Source organism: Lithobates pipiens, unplaced genomic scaffold (assembly GCF_037356315.1).
Source record: "Lithobates pipiens isolate NorthernLeopardFrog02 unplaced genomic scaffold, aLitPip1_a1.2 Scaffold_82, whole genome shotgun sequence".
In the NCBI taxonomy this organism is placed as follows: Eukaryota; Metazoa; Chordata; class Amphibia; order Anura; family Ranidae; genus Lithobates; species Lithobates pipiens.
Window position 1 is genome coordinate 24,221 of NW_027507906.1, and position 17,752 is coordinate 41,972.

General features: G+C 44.6%; 1 long non-coding RNA gene across 9 annotated transcripts; it reads left to right on the plus strand.

Moving 5' to 3' along the window:
• The first annotated feature begins 51 nt into the window (after positions 1–51).
• On the plus strand, positions 52–7,495 carry LOC143973445 (uncharacterized). Of its 9 annotated transcripts, none has more exons than XR_013272047.1 (6): positions 52–654; positions 1,668–2,689; positions 4,363–4,477; positions 6,473–6,525; positions 6,739–6,834; positions 7,128–7,495. It is a non-coding gene; the product is annotated as an uncharacterized LOC143973445 (long non-coding RNA). The 9 variants fall into 9 exon arrangements; XR_013272045.1 differs by lacking the exon at positions 6,739–6,834 and having other exon boundaries at positions 1,668–2,542; positions 2,631–2,689; positions 4,399–4,477; XR_013272044.1 differs by lacking the exon at positions 6,739–6,834 and having other exon boundaries at positions 1,668–1,725; positions 2,631–2,689; positions 4,399–4,477.
• Positions 7,496–17,752: the final 10,257 nt, after the last annotated feature.

Genomic DNA, 17,752 nt, shown 5'->3' on the forward strand with positions numbered 1-17,752 from the left:
CACATGTGCAGAGTCCGCCAGGAAATTGGCACTGCACAGTGCTAATCATAGGCAGTGAGACCTTTCTCCAACTCTACAGCCGTAGAGTGGGAATATGTCTCGCTGCCTGTGATTATCTCTGTGCAGTGCTGACTTCCTGGCGGGCTCTGCATGTGCGGGTTATGAACATGCCTGAGCTCATCCTTACTGGCCAGACCAATATAATGGGCTAAGCTGCAATATCATGCAGGTGTGGCAGTGGTTATTACTTTGTGTTGCAAGGCTGTGTACGCATGACTCAAAGCACAACTTTGTTTTGCCTTTTTGAATGCATTATCTTTTCATTTTTTGCTAAAGCGATATTTGTATATGAAATGATTTGATATGACAAGGCTAGTTACCAGGCTGTCATGCTGGTGTTTAATTCCAGTCAAGTATGCAGATTGGGGCTTTTATCCAAGATCTGCATACTTGATAAGTGATAATGAGCTCTAGGAAGCCAGCGTTGTCGGCAATGCTAGAGCCCACATTTATCATAAGTTTATAGTAGCTATTTTGAGCTAAGCATTTGATTTCAGTGGGCATGATGCCATTTATTTATTTGTTTAGGTACTACTGAGAACGAAAAGCTCAAAGCAACATGGAATTTCCTCTGTGGCCCCGCAGCATCAAATGGTAGGTTCCCATACAAACACTGTCGTTTGGGTTTAGCCACACATTTATGTGGACCCAGTGTTAAACTGCTAATTGAGTTATGAACTGTTATCGTAACTCATGGGCTTGGGTTTAACCACTTGTTGGTGGTCCCCAGGTTCTGGGGTCTAGGAGTGACGAGTCCTAGTTCAGTTTGATATCTCTTCAGATTGCACTCCTAGGCTGAATGACTGAGCTTGTCTTGCAGTTCGGTTTGGCAGTGTTGCTTGCCCCGGCCTGTCCTACCGAGAGTCCCGATTCGTCTCTTTTGCTCTCCTCTGGATCCTTCTGCAAGTTATAGCCGGCTGCTAGGCTTTTAACTCCCTGATCCCTCTTGGGAAGTCTACGGAGAGCTTGGGCCCTGGGTCTCGCTCTCTGGAAGTGAAGGGTCTGCTGTTCTTAAATGGTCTGAGCTTCCTATTTTGTACTGTGTTTGGCTAACTGGCTAGTTGATGGGCTTCTCTGTAGCAGAGGGCTTGGAGACTGGGTCAATCTCAGTCCTTGCTGGATCGGGGGGCTAGTGCCCAGTCCTTTGTGAAGGTCGGGGCTAGGACCGATTCAGTCTTCTTGCCCTCTGCTGCAGTGCGGCTTGGAAGCTGGTTTAGGAGGTCAATCATGGACATCATGGGAATGGGAGGGTCATCTTCGACTGCACATCCTTTCTTCCTGGGAATACAGTGTCGGTCTTGGAATGGTTCTTGGTCTTTCTTGGTTAGAGTATGAGGGCACCATACTAGAGTCAACAGATACTTTGGCCAGGCTAACACTGGCACTCTATTCTTGGGTCAGACTTTTTTGTATTGGGTTAGATGCCTTATCCTCTTAAGGGATAAGGGTCTAGCGCGTGCCATTCCCACAAAATGGCAAAACATCAACCTTTTCATTGGCTAACTTCACTCAAAGATCTCATGAAGCCTTTCTGCTTTAATATAAAATGCTTGCAAAATGGTTTATAAATTGTTTTATGGGGTTCTAATGCCTACCTTATTTTGTAGCTGAGGTGCCCTTCAAGGGTGAACTATGGCAACACTGTAAACAGATGAAAAATTAGAGGTATGTATCAAATTGGGGTTATAAATGCAATCTATAGGACATTTTAAGTGAAAATATGTTTTGATATAGTTTAGGTACCAAATCCTGTGGAGGTCCCCCCCTCCTTTCCATGATTAACACTACTAGAAAGGCTATCCTGAAGCAGTTCCTCAAACTAGTTGGGTTACTAATAGACCAGTGGTCTCACTGGGACCAGATGTGATCCTTTGCTTTCCTTATCTGGGCCTTGAGGCATAATTACTGACACTGGGGCAGTATTCCTTCCACTCGCAAACCTGGGGCACTTTTTTTCTCCCATAATGCCTAAAGATCTGGCATGGTTTATGCTCGGGCTCATTTTAGCCACCTTAGATTCTCATGGACAGTAAATTGACATTTTAGAAAGTTTGGAGACTGCCATTTTGAAATATCTTGTTTTAAAGCAGCAGTCTGCCCACCGCTGCAAAAACAATTAAGCCAGCAGCTGCACATACTACAGCTGCTGACTTTTAATTTTGTACACTTGCCTGTCCTGGAGTCCAACGATGTCAAGTGCATGGAACCTCTATTGCAAGTAAGGGAACCCTACCACACCCCCTAACCAAAAGGTGCCAAATGTGGCTCCAGAGGGGGAGGAGTACAAGTGGAACTCTAATTAATTAAATTTGCTGCTCCTTTCACCTCTGTAACTGTGGTCACCATACTGAAATGCACCTTTTTGAGGCTTTATTGGAGGAAATAAGGAGGTGGTGGTGTGTGTGGGTTTTTTTTTTTTCTCTTTACCTTTTTTGCTTTTCTAGTGTCTCTTTAAAAGACTTAATTGTCTACTGCAAGTTTGGTAAGTAGTTAACAAGTTTATAGTACTTGCAAAATGTTTTTTTTAAATTGTGTTTTATGGGGTTCTAATGACTGCCTTTGTTTTGTAGCTGGTGAGGTGCCCATCAAGGGTGAAATATGAAAATGGTGAACAGATGAAAAATTGGAGGTATGGGTTAAATTTGGCTTATAAATGCAGTAATCTATTGGACAGTTTAAGTGAACTGTGTTTTGATAGAGTTTTTAGGTACCAAATCCTGGTATTGTATACATCTTTAACACTACTAGAAAGTCTATCCTGAAGCAGTTTCTCAAACTAGTGGGTTACAATAGACCAGCGCTCTCGCTGCAGCCTGGGGCCAGATGTGCTCCTTTTGCTTGCCTTTGTCAGTGGCAGAAATTATGCCTCAAGGCCATGAGGCAGTATTTCTTCACTCACAAACATGGGACACTATTTCTCCCATGACACCAACAATTTCTCCCCTAATACCTAACTATTTGGCATGGTTTATTCTCAGTGGGCACATTCCAGGCCCTAGATTCTAAAGGTCAATTTACTGTAATTTTAGAAAGTGCGTAGACCTATTGCATGGGTATGAAAGTTTGCTTCAAATGTATTAACATATATTGCTACAATAGCCAGCTATAACTTCAGTCTTGATAAAACTAATCTGTATAGGAATAAAAACCTAAACTAATGCAGCCACCACTTTGGGAAAAAATTGGTGAGCTTTTTTGGCTTTAGTACAGCTTGTTAACACCACACTCACTGTGTGCAATTCTGTAGGAGATAAAGTTAGTTGCCAGTCAAGCTTATGGGTGTAACATGTTCCTCAATTTGTCACACGATAATGCTGCAGGAGACTAGGAAATCCCAATTTGAGTTAAACGCCTTAAAAAAAGTTACCCAATTAATTTTTTTACAAAAGCCAATCATAGGCGGAACAATCGCCTATGTTTTAAGTTTCTCTTTAAATGAGGCACCCAGGGTCTGAGACCTTGCATGTTGTCCTGTGCTCCACTGAATGTAAAGCAATGCACATCGCACTGCATTACATTCTTTCCTGGCCTTGACGGCTAGGTAAATTGTCAGTGGGGCCTGGAAGAGTGATGTCACTTATGGGTCAGCAGCAAGAAGGGGACAGCAGATGTTCATCTATGCCAGTCTCAGGCCCACAGATCATCAAATGGAGCCTGGGGTATGTGTGGTGTTGAGCATTTTTGTGGCAGCTCAAGCACCAGGATTCAGTGGGGGTGGGTTTTTTATTTCTACCTGACGCCTGGGGTTCCCTTAATCATGAAGTATGGAGGCTGCCATTGCTCAAGTCTGTGGGTTTGTTCTGTCTCTCTGGTGCTTTGGCCTCAACACTGAGTGTGACCTGAGAAATAGAAGATTCTGACAATTGCAGAATGCTTTCTTTTTGATTAACATTGTAAAGCCACATTAGCCAGGTAACAAGTCCATTAGTTCCTGTACTGTTCAGTAAGCCATAGCAAAGTGAAGCATAACATCTTCACTATGCTCCCAGTATGGAATTATCTAGGGTGGTTTTATTTGTGTGTTTTTGGGACTAGGCATAGGAAGCCATAGAGGCTTCTATTGTGGTTTTCTCCTGAAAATTTCAGTTGCTTGGCTGTCATACTAATACTCTACACAAGTATGCAGAGACTTCTAGACTTTCATGATCTGCCCACTTGAGGGTGACCTGAAACACATGAAGCCAGGTGTTGAGCAGAACAGCAGGTCAATTTGGGTAGTCAGTGAGCCCCTTTCATTAGTTTTTATAAACTTTATTAACCTTTTTATATTTAACCTTAACCTCAAACTTCTATCTTTTGTAGACATGTTGACATTAACAACTTGGTTTCTATTGGAAGCCTTGACCACTTCAAGTTGACGGCTGAACACTTCAAGCATGATGGAATCCCTTCTATTGTCCTGCAGCATTTGTGGATGGTGGGTACCAAAACTCATTAAGGATGAAGGCCTACCTTGGTTTGCTAGGTTTCACCAGAGTTCTGAGCTTTTGTTCGAACTCTTGGCTTGGGTTAGCCACACTGTGGACCCACAAATGAATTTAGGATACGAGTCTACCTTGGTTTGCTAGGTTTTACCAGAGTTCTGAGCTTTTATTCGAACTCTTGGCTTGGGTTAGCCACACTGTGGACCCACAAATTAATTCAGGATACTAGCCTAGCTTGGTTTGCTAGGTTTCACCAGAGTTCTGAGCTTTTATTCGAACTCTTGGCTTGGGTTAGCCACACTGTGGACCCACAAATGAATTTAGGATAGTAGTCTAGCTTGGTTTGCTAGGTTTCACCAGAGTTCTGAGCTTTTATTCGAACTCTTGGCTTGGGTTAGCCACACTGTGGACCCACAAATGAATTTAGGATACGAGTCTACCTTGGTTTTCTAGGTTTTACCAGAGTTCTGAGCTTTTATTCGAACTCTTGGCTTGGGTTAGCCACACTGTGGACCCACAAATGAATTTAGGATACTAGTCTAGCTTGGTTTGCTAGGTTTCAGCAGGGTTATGAGCTTTTAATCATAACCCTTAGATGTTGGGGTCTAAGAGCAAAGTACTTGTTCAGTTGGAAGTCCCTGGGTAGAAATTTGCTCCTAGGTTGTGGGTTGAGCTTTGTTGGAGCAGGGCAGGGCACTGCAACACTGCTCCTTCAGACTCTGTTGGCCTCTTTAATCCACCTTTTGTGCTTACCTTGCAGGTTATCGGTTTCTAGAAGCTTCTTTCTGCCATATACGGGGATAGATGGCTGAGCATTTATTTTACTCTAAAACCTCTTGGGAAAGTCTCCAGAGAGCCCCTGCTCTCTGCAAGTAAAAGGGTCTGCTGTTCTGAGACTGTCTTGCCTTTCCTATTGTGAGCTATGATTGGGAAACTGGGCTGGTCGATGGGCTTCTCTGTAGCAGAGGGCTTGGAGACTGGGCCAGTCTCAGTCCTTGCTTGATTGAGGGCGAGTGCCCAGCTCTTCATGAAGGTCAGTTCTAGGGCTGATTCATTCTTCTTGCCCTCTGCTGCAGTGCGGCTTGGAAGTTGGTCTAGGGACTCAATCATAGCTCATGATGCGACTGGGGGAATTCTTTGACTGCACATTCTTTCTTCCTGGGAATACAGAGTGTTGATTTGGAATGCTCCATGGTGTTTTTTGGTTAAAGTGTGAGGGCACCATACTAGAGTCAAGGAACACTTTGGACCAAGCCAACATCAATACTCTTATTCTTGGGTCAGACTTTTTGGTATTGTGTTAGACCTTTTCCCTTAAGGGCATAAGTGTTCTAACATGTGCCATTCCCATCTAACAAATAGGTTGAAATGGTTGGTCTTGCTGTGAAGCGCCACGAAGGCAGTTAAACAGATTGCGCACTTTGTTTCTCTGCGCACTTTGTTTCTCTGCGCACTTTGTTTCTCTGCGCACTTTGTTTCTCTGCGCACTTTGTTTCTCTGCGCACTTTGTTTCTCTGCGCACTTTGTTTCTCTGCGCACCTTGTCCTCTGCGCACCTTGTCCTCTGCGCACCTTGTCCTCTGCGCACCTTGTCCTCTGCGCACCTTGTCCTCATGTGGAGTATTTTCTTGTAGATCCCTGAAGCTCATTCTAGTGGTGGTTGTATACAATGCCAATGATTCCCCTTTGCTGGTCATTTTATGCCCACCCTGATGCAGTGAAGAATGCAAATGTTCTGTTGGTTGCAGGCTTTGGTCCCATTAGCGCAGCTATTTATTTATTTATTCTGAGACACTGGAACAGTTAAAGGGATTTTAAAAATATTGGTTGATTCACTGCTGGTTCTTCAAGAGCCCAGCCAGGAATGCATATTGTGGTTTTACAATGTCTGTCACATCCATGTGAGCCGGGCCTTGCAGTGGAGTTTGTTTACTTGTTTTAGAGGCCTTTTATCCTTTGTGTTTTTAACGGTACCTCCATTTCATTCAGATGGCTGGCTGAGCAACACTGCTAGGTTCTGGCAAGACTGGTGTGGGAGATTGGTAAGCATCCATACACAATATTTCCAGGAAATCTTTGTAAAGGGTACAATGGTAAATTAAGGGTTTATCTTTTGATCTGTCCTTTAGACAATGCGCATAAGCTTAACAAAAGCATGGGGGGGGCAGAGGGTTGGTTTTTTTTGGCAAGTGTCTGGTCCATATGCTCTCTTCCATTCAGAATCTTTATAAATGGTCAATACTGGCTTTCTGCAGGTCATTTATGGAAACCCTATGGCTGGAAACGGATTGCATACAGACTATAGAAGGGCTAAGCCAACATTGGCTCTATTCAATTTCCATCAGCATCTGGTATAATGAACCTTTTTTACACTTTGCCTATCCTTGATAAGTTGATGGAGATGTCCAGGAACTGTTATGTTTAGGAGGGGTCTGAATATACACTGTACCAAAGTGGGGAGAGCATGTAGGAATTAAGAAAGTTGGGTGGCTTTTAAATATTACTGGTTGACCTTCCTAAGCTATGCTATATTAATGGCAACATTTAACGAATGTAAAAGTAGGTGTAATGCAAATATGGCTGGAAATGTACTTTCAAATCTTTTGTCTCTAACACTATACCTTTCCTCCTTTTTGTTTTTTAGCTGTTGTCTACAACTTTTGCTACTATACTTGGAGTGTTCGTTTGCAAGCAAGGCCGAGGTGAACTTCAATCATCCCAGAGACCTCATTTTATCAATTAATCTGATTTCTTCTTTTTTAACTTGCTTTTTATTTTTATTTTCTGTGGTGGTATTGGGCCAGTGACGGTGAACCTTGGCACCCCAGATGTGACTACATTTCCCATGATGCTTGTGTGTAGTTGAGCATTATGGGAAATGTAGTTCCAAAACATCTGAAATGCAAAGGTTCCCAATCACTATTGGGCAGCAGCCTTTCTGATTGCTTAAAGGGCCAGCGTCTTCTGATTGCAATGTGAAATAAAAACAAATGTACATGGCTAAAGAATAAATGTTGACATGATTATTAAACATGAGAAATGTCGTCCATTCTTTACTATGTTTTAACTAGATGGGTAGTGTGCTTGTACTTAGATTACATGGTAATTAAATCCTATAAAGACAATTGAGGGGGGAAAGGAACCACCTTTGCTTAACTTTGTAAAATGTACAACTTTAACATTGTTTTTTCTTTTTACACTTTCATTAGACTTCACTGGTACAGAATGAGAGCATGCACATATTAAAACATCATTTTATTCCAGTTTGGTTAAAATTCACATTTGCATGACCTTAAATTTTATATCAACTACCCTGCAGGATAACCTAACATACAATACATAGGCCAAGTATTCTCATATGGCCTGGTGATGGCGGATCCCTTAAAGTCAATGTGTTTTGTCAATTAGCAAGACTGGTTAAGGATCATACAGGCAGGTAACAAATCTTAATAAACCTCATAGGATCAATGTACAACCAGATGACATACAAATTCATGAATGTTCATTGACTACCTCATGTGCCCGTGTAGGACGGGCATCATTGTAAAAGGACACACCAGTGCCGCCTGTTTCTGGTGTTGATGTGCAGTGAGATCACTGCTGGGGACAGATTACTGATCCATTGTACTGGGCCACTGATTGACCTTGAAATGATGTGATTGCTGTCTACTCCGATGCCAGTGCTGCCAACCATTGTCTGATCACCACCATAGCAATACAATACCAGAGCTGCCACATCAGTCTCTAAACCCACCAGTGTGAGACGGCAACAGTGTCCGATTTCTGCCACATTACTCTCCAATAGGGATGAGCTTGGTGTTCAGTGAAGCCAGAACCCTGTGGGCCGTTCACGCCAAATTCGTGTGGCGCTCACGGCCCACAATGCACTGCGCCATTGCAGTGGATTGCTGGCTCGTGATTGGCCAAGCATGCATTGTGACGCTGCATGCTTGGCCAATCACAGCGCCGGCAGTGAGGAGAGCCATGATTGGCCACATGGATGCCTGTGGCTAATCGTATTTCAGGCTGTGTGTAGTACAGGCCCCACACTATATAAGACTGCCCGCGCGGTGGCCTGGTGTAGTGTGTTGGTGTCTGCAGGAGTTAGTGGGTGTTCTCTGTATCTTCAACTCAGTATAAACGTCCGTTATCCACAGATTTAGCGTTCTTGCTCTTCTGTAATAGAGCTTTCAGCCATCTGCACAGGAGTTTCTGGGTGTTGTCTGTGACCTGAGTGCAGTATACACCTGTATCTACCTATCTTGCTGCTCTTTAATTGAGCCATCTGCAGGAGTTAGTGGGTGTTGTGCCTCCAGCACAGTATACACTACACAATTGCTGGTTTTCCCATCAGGCCATTACCATGTCTGGAAGGTCAACAAGGAGAGGCAGACAGGCACGAGCCGATAGAGCCTGCTTGCCCTCCTTTGTGTCCAGAGACCATGAAATGGGTCCAAAATTACCAAAATTGCACCCCCTGCCCGCTTTCCCCAAAAAGGGTCCAAAATGTCTCCCTCGGCCCTTTTACTCCGAAATAGGTCCAAAATGACACAAATTGCACCCTGGCCCTTTTTACCCCAAAATGCGTCCTAAATGACCAGAATAGCACCCTCGGTCCTTTTACCCCAAAATGGGTGAAAAATGACCAATTTCACCCCCCGGCCCTTTTCTCCTGAAATGGGTCCAAAATGGCCAAAATTGCACCCCCGGCCCTTTTACCCCAAAATGGGTTCAAAATGCCACAAAATTGCTCTTCCGGCCCTTTTACCCCAAAAAGGGTCTAAAATGACAAATTGCACCCCTGGCCCTTTTATCCTAAAAAGGGTCCAAAATGCCACAAAATCGCACCCCCCCCCGGCACTTGACCCCAAAAAGGGTCCAAAATGACCGAAATTGCACCCCGGCCCTTTTATCCCAAAATGGGTCCAAAATGACACAAAATCGCACCCCCGGCCCTTTTATCCTAAAGAGTGTCCAAAATCCTACAAAATTGCACCCCCCGCCCTTTTATTCTAAAAAGGGTCCAAAATGCTACAAAATCGCACCCCCGGCCCTTTTACCCCAAAAAGTTTCTAAAATGACAAAAATTTCCCCCCCGGCCCTTGTATCCCAAAATGGGTCCAAAATGACAAAAAATCGCACCCCTGGCCCCTTTACCCCGAAAAGGGTCCAAAATGACCGAAATTGCACCCCCGGCCCTTTTATCCCAAAATGGGTGCAAAATGACCAAAATCGCCCCCCCCCAGCTCTTTTACCCCAAAAAGGGTCCAAAATGCAACAAAATCTCACCCCCAGCCATTTTATCCCAAAATGGGTCCAAAATGACCAAAATTGCCCTTTTATCCTAAAAGGGTCCAAAATGCCACAAAATCGCACCCCTGCCCCTTTTATCCTAAAAAGGGTCCAAAATGCTACAAAATCGCACCCCCGGCCCTTTTACCCCAAAAAGGGTCTAAATGACAAATTGCACCCCGGCCCTTTTACCCCAAAAGGGGTCTAAAATTACCAAAATTGCACCCCCGGCCCTTTTACCCCACAATGGGTCCAAAATGACAAAAATTGAACCACCACCCCTTTTACCCAAAATGGGTCCAAAATGACACAAAATCGCACCCTGGCCCTTTTATCCAAAAAAGGGTCTAAAATGACCAAAATTGAACCCCCGGCCCTTTTACCCCAAAAAGGATCCAAAATGCTACAAAATTTCACCCCGGCCCTTTTATCCTAAAAACGGTCCAAAATGCTCCAATCACACCCCCGGCCTTTTTACCCCGAAAAGGGTCTAAAATGACCAAAATTGAACCCCCGGCCCTTTTATCCCAAAATGGGTCCAAAATGACACAAAATCGCACCCCGGCCCTTTTACCCCAAAAAGGGTCCAAAACTAAACAAAATTGCACCCCCGATCCTTTTACTCCAAAAAGGGTCTAAAATGACCAAAATTGCAACCACAGCCCTTTTATCCCAAAATGGGTCCATAATGACCAAAATTGAACCCCTGGCCCTTTTACCCCAAAAAGGGTCCAAAATGACACAAAATTGAACCACCGCCCCTTTTATCCCAAAATGGGTTCAAAATGACACAAAATCGCACCCCCGGCCCTTTTATCCCAAAATGAGTTCAAAATGACACAAAATCGCACCCCCGGCCCTTTTATCTTAGGGTCTAAAATGCTACAAAATCGCACTCCCAGCCCTTTTGATCTGAAAATGGTTCAAAATGACCAAAATCGCACCCCGGCCCTTTTAGCTCAAAAATAGTCCAAAATCGCACCCCCGGCCCTTTTGCCCTGAAAATGGTACAAAATGACTAAAATCGCACCCCCGGCCCTTTTATCCCAAAAATAGTCCAAAATCGCACCCCCGGCCCTTTTGATCTGAAAATGGTTCAAAATGACCAAAATCGCACCTCCGGCCCTTTTGCCCTGAAAATGGTCCAAAATGACTAAAATCGCACCCCCCGCCCTTTTAGCCCAAAAATAGTCCAAAATCGCACCCCAGGCCCCTTTGCCCTGAAAATGGTGCAAAATGACTAAAATCGCACCCCCGGCCCTTTTGATCTGAAAATGGTTCAAAATTAAAAAATTGCACCCCCGGCCCTTTTACCCTGAAAATGGTCGAAAATGGCTAAAATCGCACCCCTGGCCCTTTTAGCCCAAAATTAGTCGAAAATCGCAACCCCAGCCCTTTTGCCCTAAAAATTGTCCAAAATGATTAAAATCGCACCCCTGGCCCTTTTAGCTCAAAAATAGTCCAAAATTGCACCCCGGCCCTTTTGCCCTGAAAATGGTCCAAAATGACTAAAATCGCACCCCCGACCCTTTTAGCCTAAAAATGATTCAAAATGACTAAAATCGCACCCCCGGCCCTTTTAGCCTAAAAATGATTCAAAATGACTAAAATCGCACCCCCCGCCCTTTTAGCCCAAAAATAGTCCAAAATCGCACCCCAGGCCCCTTTGCCCTGAAAATTGTCTAAAATGATTAAAATCGCACCCCCGGCCCTTTTAGCTCAAAAAAAATCCAAAATCACACCCCAGGCCCTTTTGCCCTGAAAATGGTCCAAAATGACTAAAATCGCACCCCCGGCCCTTTTGACCTGAAAATGGTTCAAAATGACCAAAATTGCACCCACAGCCCTTTTATCCCAAATTGGGTCCAAAATGCTAATAAATCGCACCCCTGGCCCTTTTACCCCAAAAGGGGTCTAAAATGACCAAAATTGCACCCCCGGCCCTTTTACCCCAAAATGGGTCCAAAATGACACAAAATCGCACCCCCGTCCCTTTTACCCCAAAATGGGTCCACAATGACAAAAAAATCGCACCTCCGGCCCTTTTACCCCAAAAAGGGTCTAAAATGACCAAAATTGCACCCCCGGCCCTTTTACCCCAAAAAGGGTCTAAAATTACCAAAAGTGAACCCCGGCCCTTTTACCCCACAATGGGTCCAAAATGACAAAAATTGAACCCCCGGCCCTTTTACCCCAAAATGGGTCTAAAATGACCAAAATTGCACCCACAGCCCTTTTACCCCAAAATGGGTCTAAAATGACCAAAATTGCACCCACAGCCCTTTTATCCCAAAATGGGTCCAAAATGACCAAAATTGCACCCCCGGCCCTTTTATAACAAAATGGGTCCAAAATGACCAAAATTGAACCCCCGGCCCTTTTATCCCAAAATGGGTCCAAAATAACCAAAATTGCACCCCCGGCCCTTTTATAACAAAATGGGTCCAAAATGACCAAAATTGCACCTCTGGCCCTTTTATCCTAAAAAGGGGTCTAAAATTACCAAAATTACACCCCCGGCCCTTTTATCCCAAAATGGGTCCAAAATGACCAAAATTGCACCCCCGTCCCTTTTATAACAAAATGGTTCCAAAATGACCAAAATTGCACCCCCGTCCCTTTTATAACAAAATGGGTCCAAAATGACCAAAATCGCACCCCTGGCCCTTTTACCCCAAAATGGGTCCAAAATGACAAAAAAATCGCACCTCCGGCCCTTTTACCCCAAAAAGGGTCTAAAATGACCAAAATTGCACCCCCGGCCCTTTTACCCCAAAATGGGTCCAAAATGACACAAAATCGCACCCCCGGCCCTTTTACCCCAAAAGGGGTCTAAAATGACCAAAAGTGAACCCGGCCCTTTTACCCCACAATGGGTCCAAAATGACCAAAATTGAACCCCGGCCCTTTTACCCCAAAAAGGGTCCAAAATGCTAATAAATCGCACCCCTGGCCCTTTTACCCCAAAAGGGGTCTAAAATGACCAAAATTGCACCCCCGACCCTTTTACCCCAAAAAGGGTCTAAAATTACCAAAAGTGAACCCCGGCCCTTTTACCCCACAATGGGTCCAAAATGACCAAAATTGCACCCACAGCCCTTTTATCCCAAAAAGGGTCCAAAATGCTAATAAATCGCACCCCTGGCCCTTTTACTCCAAAATGGGTCCAAAATGACACAAAATTGCACCCCCGCCCCTTTTATCCCAAAATGGGTCCAAAATGACACAAAATTGAACCACCGCCCCTTTTATCCCAAAATGGGTCCAAAATTTCCAAAATTGCACCCCCTGCCCTTTCATCCCAAAAAGGGTCCAAAACTACCAAAATTGCACCCCCGGCCCTTTTATCCCAAAATGGGTCCAAAATGACCAAAATTGCACCCCTGGCCCTTTTATCCCAAAAAGGGTCCAAAATGACCAAAATTGAACCCACGGCCCTTTTACCCCAAAATGGGTCCAAAATGACCAAAATTGCACCCCTGGCCCTTTTATCCCAAAATGGGTCCAAAATTACACAAAATTGCACCCCCGGCCCTTTTATCCCAAAATGGGTCAAAAATTACCAAAATTGCACCCCCGCCTCTATTACCCCAAAATCTGTTCAAAATGACACAAAATCGCACCCCGGCCCTTTTATCCTCGAAAGGGTCTAAAATGCTACAAAATCGCACCCCCAGCCCCTTTATCCCAAAATGGGTCCAAAATGACACAAAATCACACCCCGGCCCTTTTATCCTAAAAAGGGTCCAAAATGCTACAAAATCGCACCCCCAGGCCCTTTTACCCCAAAAAGTGTCTAAAATGACCAAAATTGCACCCCCGACCCTTTTATCCCAAAATGGGTCCAAAATGACCAAAATTGCACCCCCGGCCCTTTTGCCTTAAAAAGGGTCCAAAATGCCACAAAATCGCACCTCCGGCCCTTTTGCCCCAAAATGGGTCCAAAATGACAAAAATTGCACCCCCGGCCCTTTTATCCAAAAAAGCATCCAAAATACTGCAAAATCGCACGCCCGGCCCTTTAACCCCCAAAAGGGTCTAAAAAGACCAAAATTGAACCCCCGCTCTTTTATCCCAAAATGGGTCCAAAATGACACAAAATCGCATCCTTTTACCCCAAAAAGGGTCCAAAATTTACAAAATTGCACCCCTGGCTCTTTTATCCCAAAATGGGTCAATAATTACCAAAATTGAACCCCCGGCCCTTTTATCCCCAAATGGGTTCAAAAATGACACAAAATCGCACCCCGGCCCTTTTATCCCAAAATGGGTCAATAATGACCAAAATTGCACCCCTGGCCCTTTTATCCCAAAAAGGGTCCAAAATGCCACAAAATCGCACCCCCGGCCCTTTTATCCTAAAAAGGGTCCAAAATGCCACAAAATCGCACCCCCAGCCCTTTTACCCCAAAAAGGGTCTAAATGACCAAAATTGCACCCCCGGCCCTTTTACCCCAAGATGGGTCCAAAATGACCAAAATTGCACCCCCGGAACTTTTATACCAAAATGGGTCCAAAATGACACAAAATTGCACCCCGGCCGTTTTAACCCAAAAGGGGTCTAAAATGACCAAAATTGCACCCCCGGCCCTTTTATCCAAAAAAGCATCCAAAATACTGCAAAATTGCACCCCCGGCCCTTTTACCCCAAAAAGGGTCCAAAATTTCCAAAATTGCACCCCTGGCTTTTTTATCCCAAATGGGTCCAAAATGACACAAAATCGCACCCCTGGCCATTTTATCCCAAAATGGGTCCAAAATTTCCAAAATTGCACCCCGGATCTTTTATCCCAAAATGAGTACAAAAATATCCAAAATTGCACCCCCGGCCCTTTTATTCCAAAATGGGTCCAAAATCGCACCCCCAGCCCTTTTACTGCAAAAAGGGTCTAAAATGACCAAAATTGAACCCCCGGCCCTTTTATCCCAAATGGGTTCAAAATTACACAAAATCGCACCCCGGCCCTTTTATCCCAAAATGGGTCAATAATGACCAAAATTGCACCCTGGTCCTTTTATCCCAAAAAGGGTCCAAAATGAAACAAAATCGCACCCCCGACCCTTTTACCCCAAAAAGGTCTAAAATGACCAAAATTGAACCCCCGGCCCTTTTATCCCAAAATGGGTCTAAAATGACCAAAATGGCACCCCCGGTCCTTTTACCCACAATGGGACCAAAATGACAAAAATTGATCCACCACCCCTTTTACCCTAAAATGGGTCCAAAATGACACAAACTCGCACCCCCGGCCCTTTTACCCCAAAAAGGGTCTAAAATGACAAAAATTGCACCTCCGGCCCTTTTATCCTAAAAAGGGTCTAAATGACCAAAATTGCACCCACAGCCCTTTTATCCCAAAATAGGTCCATAAAGACCAAAATTGAACCCACGGCTCTTTTACCCCAAAAAGGGTCCAAAATGAAACAAAATCGCACCCCCGAACCTTTTACCCCGAAAAGGGTCCAAAATGGCCAAAATTGCACCCCCGGCCCTTTTATCCTAAAAAGGGTCCAAAATGCCACAAAATCGCACCCCCGGCCCTTTTATCCTAAAAAGGGTCCAAAATGCCACAAAATCACACCCCAGCCCTTTTACCCCAAAAAGGGTCTAATGACCAAAATTGCACCCCCGGCCCTTTTACCCCAAGATGGGTCCAAAATGACCAAAATTGCACCCCCGGAACTTTTATACCAAAATGGGTCCAAAATGACACAAAATTGCACCCCGGCCGTTTTAACCCAAATGGGTCTAAAATGACCAAAATTGCACCCCGGCCCTTTTATCCAAAAAAGCATCCAAAATACTGCAAAATCGCACCCCCGGCCCTTTAACCCCAAAAAGGGTCTAAAAAGACCAAAATTAAACCCCCGCTCTTTTATCCCAAAATGGGTCCAAAATGACACAAAATCGCACCCCTGGCCATTTTATCCCAAAATGGGTCCAAAATTTCCAAATTTGCACCCCGGATCTTTTATCCCAAAATGAGTACAAAAATATCCAAAATTGCACCCCCGGCCCTTTTATTCCAAAATGGATCCAAAATGACACAAAATCGCACCCCCAGCCCTTTTACTGCAAAAAGGGTCTAAAATGACCAAAATTGAACCCCCGGCCCTTTTATCCCAAAATGGGTTTAAAAATTACACAAAATCGCACCCCGGCCCTTTTATCCCAAAATGGGTCAATAATGACCAAAATTGCACCCCTGGTCCTTTTATCCCAAAAAGGGTCCAAAATGCAACAAAATTTCACCCCCAGCCATTTTACCCCAAAATGGGTCCAAAGTGACCAAAATTGCACTCCCGGCCCTTTTCTCCCAAAATGGGTCCAAAGTGACCAAAATTGCACTCCCGGCCCTTTTCTCCCAAAATGGGCCCAAAATGACCAGAATTGCACCCCCGGCCCTTTTACCACGAAATAGGTCCAAAATGGCCAAAATTGCACCCCCGGCCCTTTTATCCTAAAAAGGGTCCAAAATGCCACAAAATCGCACCCCCGGCCCTTTTATCCTAAAAAGGGTCCAAAATGCCACAAAATCGCACCCCCAGCCCTTTTACCCCAAAAAGGGTCTAAATGACCAAAATTGCACCCCCGGCCCTTTTACCCCAAGATGGGTCCAAAATGACCAAAATTGCACCCCCGGAACTTTTATACCAAAATGGGTCCAAAATGACACAAAATTGCACCCCGGCCCTTTTATCCCAGAATGTGTCCAAAATAACCAAAATTGCACCCCCGGCCCTTTTACCCCTAAATGGGTCCAAAATGACAAAAATTGCACCCCCGGCCCTTTTATCCCAAAACGGGTCCAAAATGACCAAAATTGCACACCCGGCCCTTTTACCCCAAAAAGGTCCAAAATTAAACAAAATCGCACCACCTGCCTTTAACCCCAAAAAGGGTCTAAAATGACCAAAATTGCACCCACGGCCCTTTTATCCCAAAATGGGTCCAAAATGACACAAAATCGCACCCCCGGCCCTTTTGTCCCAAAATGGATCTAAAATTACCAAAATTGCACCCCCGGCCTTTTATCCCAAACAGAATCCAAAATGACACAAAATCGCACCCCCGGCCCTTTTACCCCAAAAAGGGTCCAAAATGAAACAAAATCGCACCCCCGGCCCTTTTATCCCAAGATGGGTCCAAAATGACACAAAATCGCACCCCCGGCCCTTTTACCCCAAAAAGAGTCTAAAATGAGCAAAAATGCAACCACAGCCCTTTTATCCCAAAAAGGGTCTAAAATGACCAAAATTGAACCCCCGGCCCGTTTATCCCAAAATGGGTCAAAAATGACACAAAATCGCACCCCCAGCCCTTTTACCCCAAAAAGTGTCCAAAATGAAACAAAATCGCACCCCCGACCCTTTTACCCCAAAAAGGTCTAAAATGACCAAAATTGAACCCCCGGCCCTTTTATCCCAAAATGGGTCTAAAATGACCAAAATTGCACCCCCGGTCCTTTTACCCCACAATGGGACCAAAATGACAAAAATTGATCCACCACCCCTTTTACCCTAAAATGGGTCCAAAATGATACAAACTCGCACCCCCGGCCCTTTTACCCCAAAAAGGGTCTAAAATGACAAAAATTGCACCCCCGGCCCTTTTATCCTAAAAAGGGTCCAAAATGCTGCAAAATCACACCCCCGGCCCTTTAACCCCAAAAAGGGTCTAAAATGACCAAAATTGCACCCACAGCCCTTTTATCCCAAAATAGGTCCATAAAGACCAAAATTGAACCCACGGCTCTTTTACCCCAAAAAGGGTCCAAAATGAAACAAAATCGCACCCCCGAACCTTTTACCCCGAAAAGGGTCTAAAATGACACAAAATCGCACCCCCGGTCCTTTTATCCAAAAAAGCGTCCAAAATGCTGCAAAATCGCACCCCCGGCCCTTTAACCCCAAAAAGGGTCTAAAATGACCAAAATTGCACCCACAGCTCTTTTATCCCAAAATGAGTCCATAAAG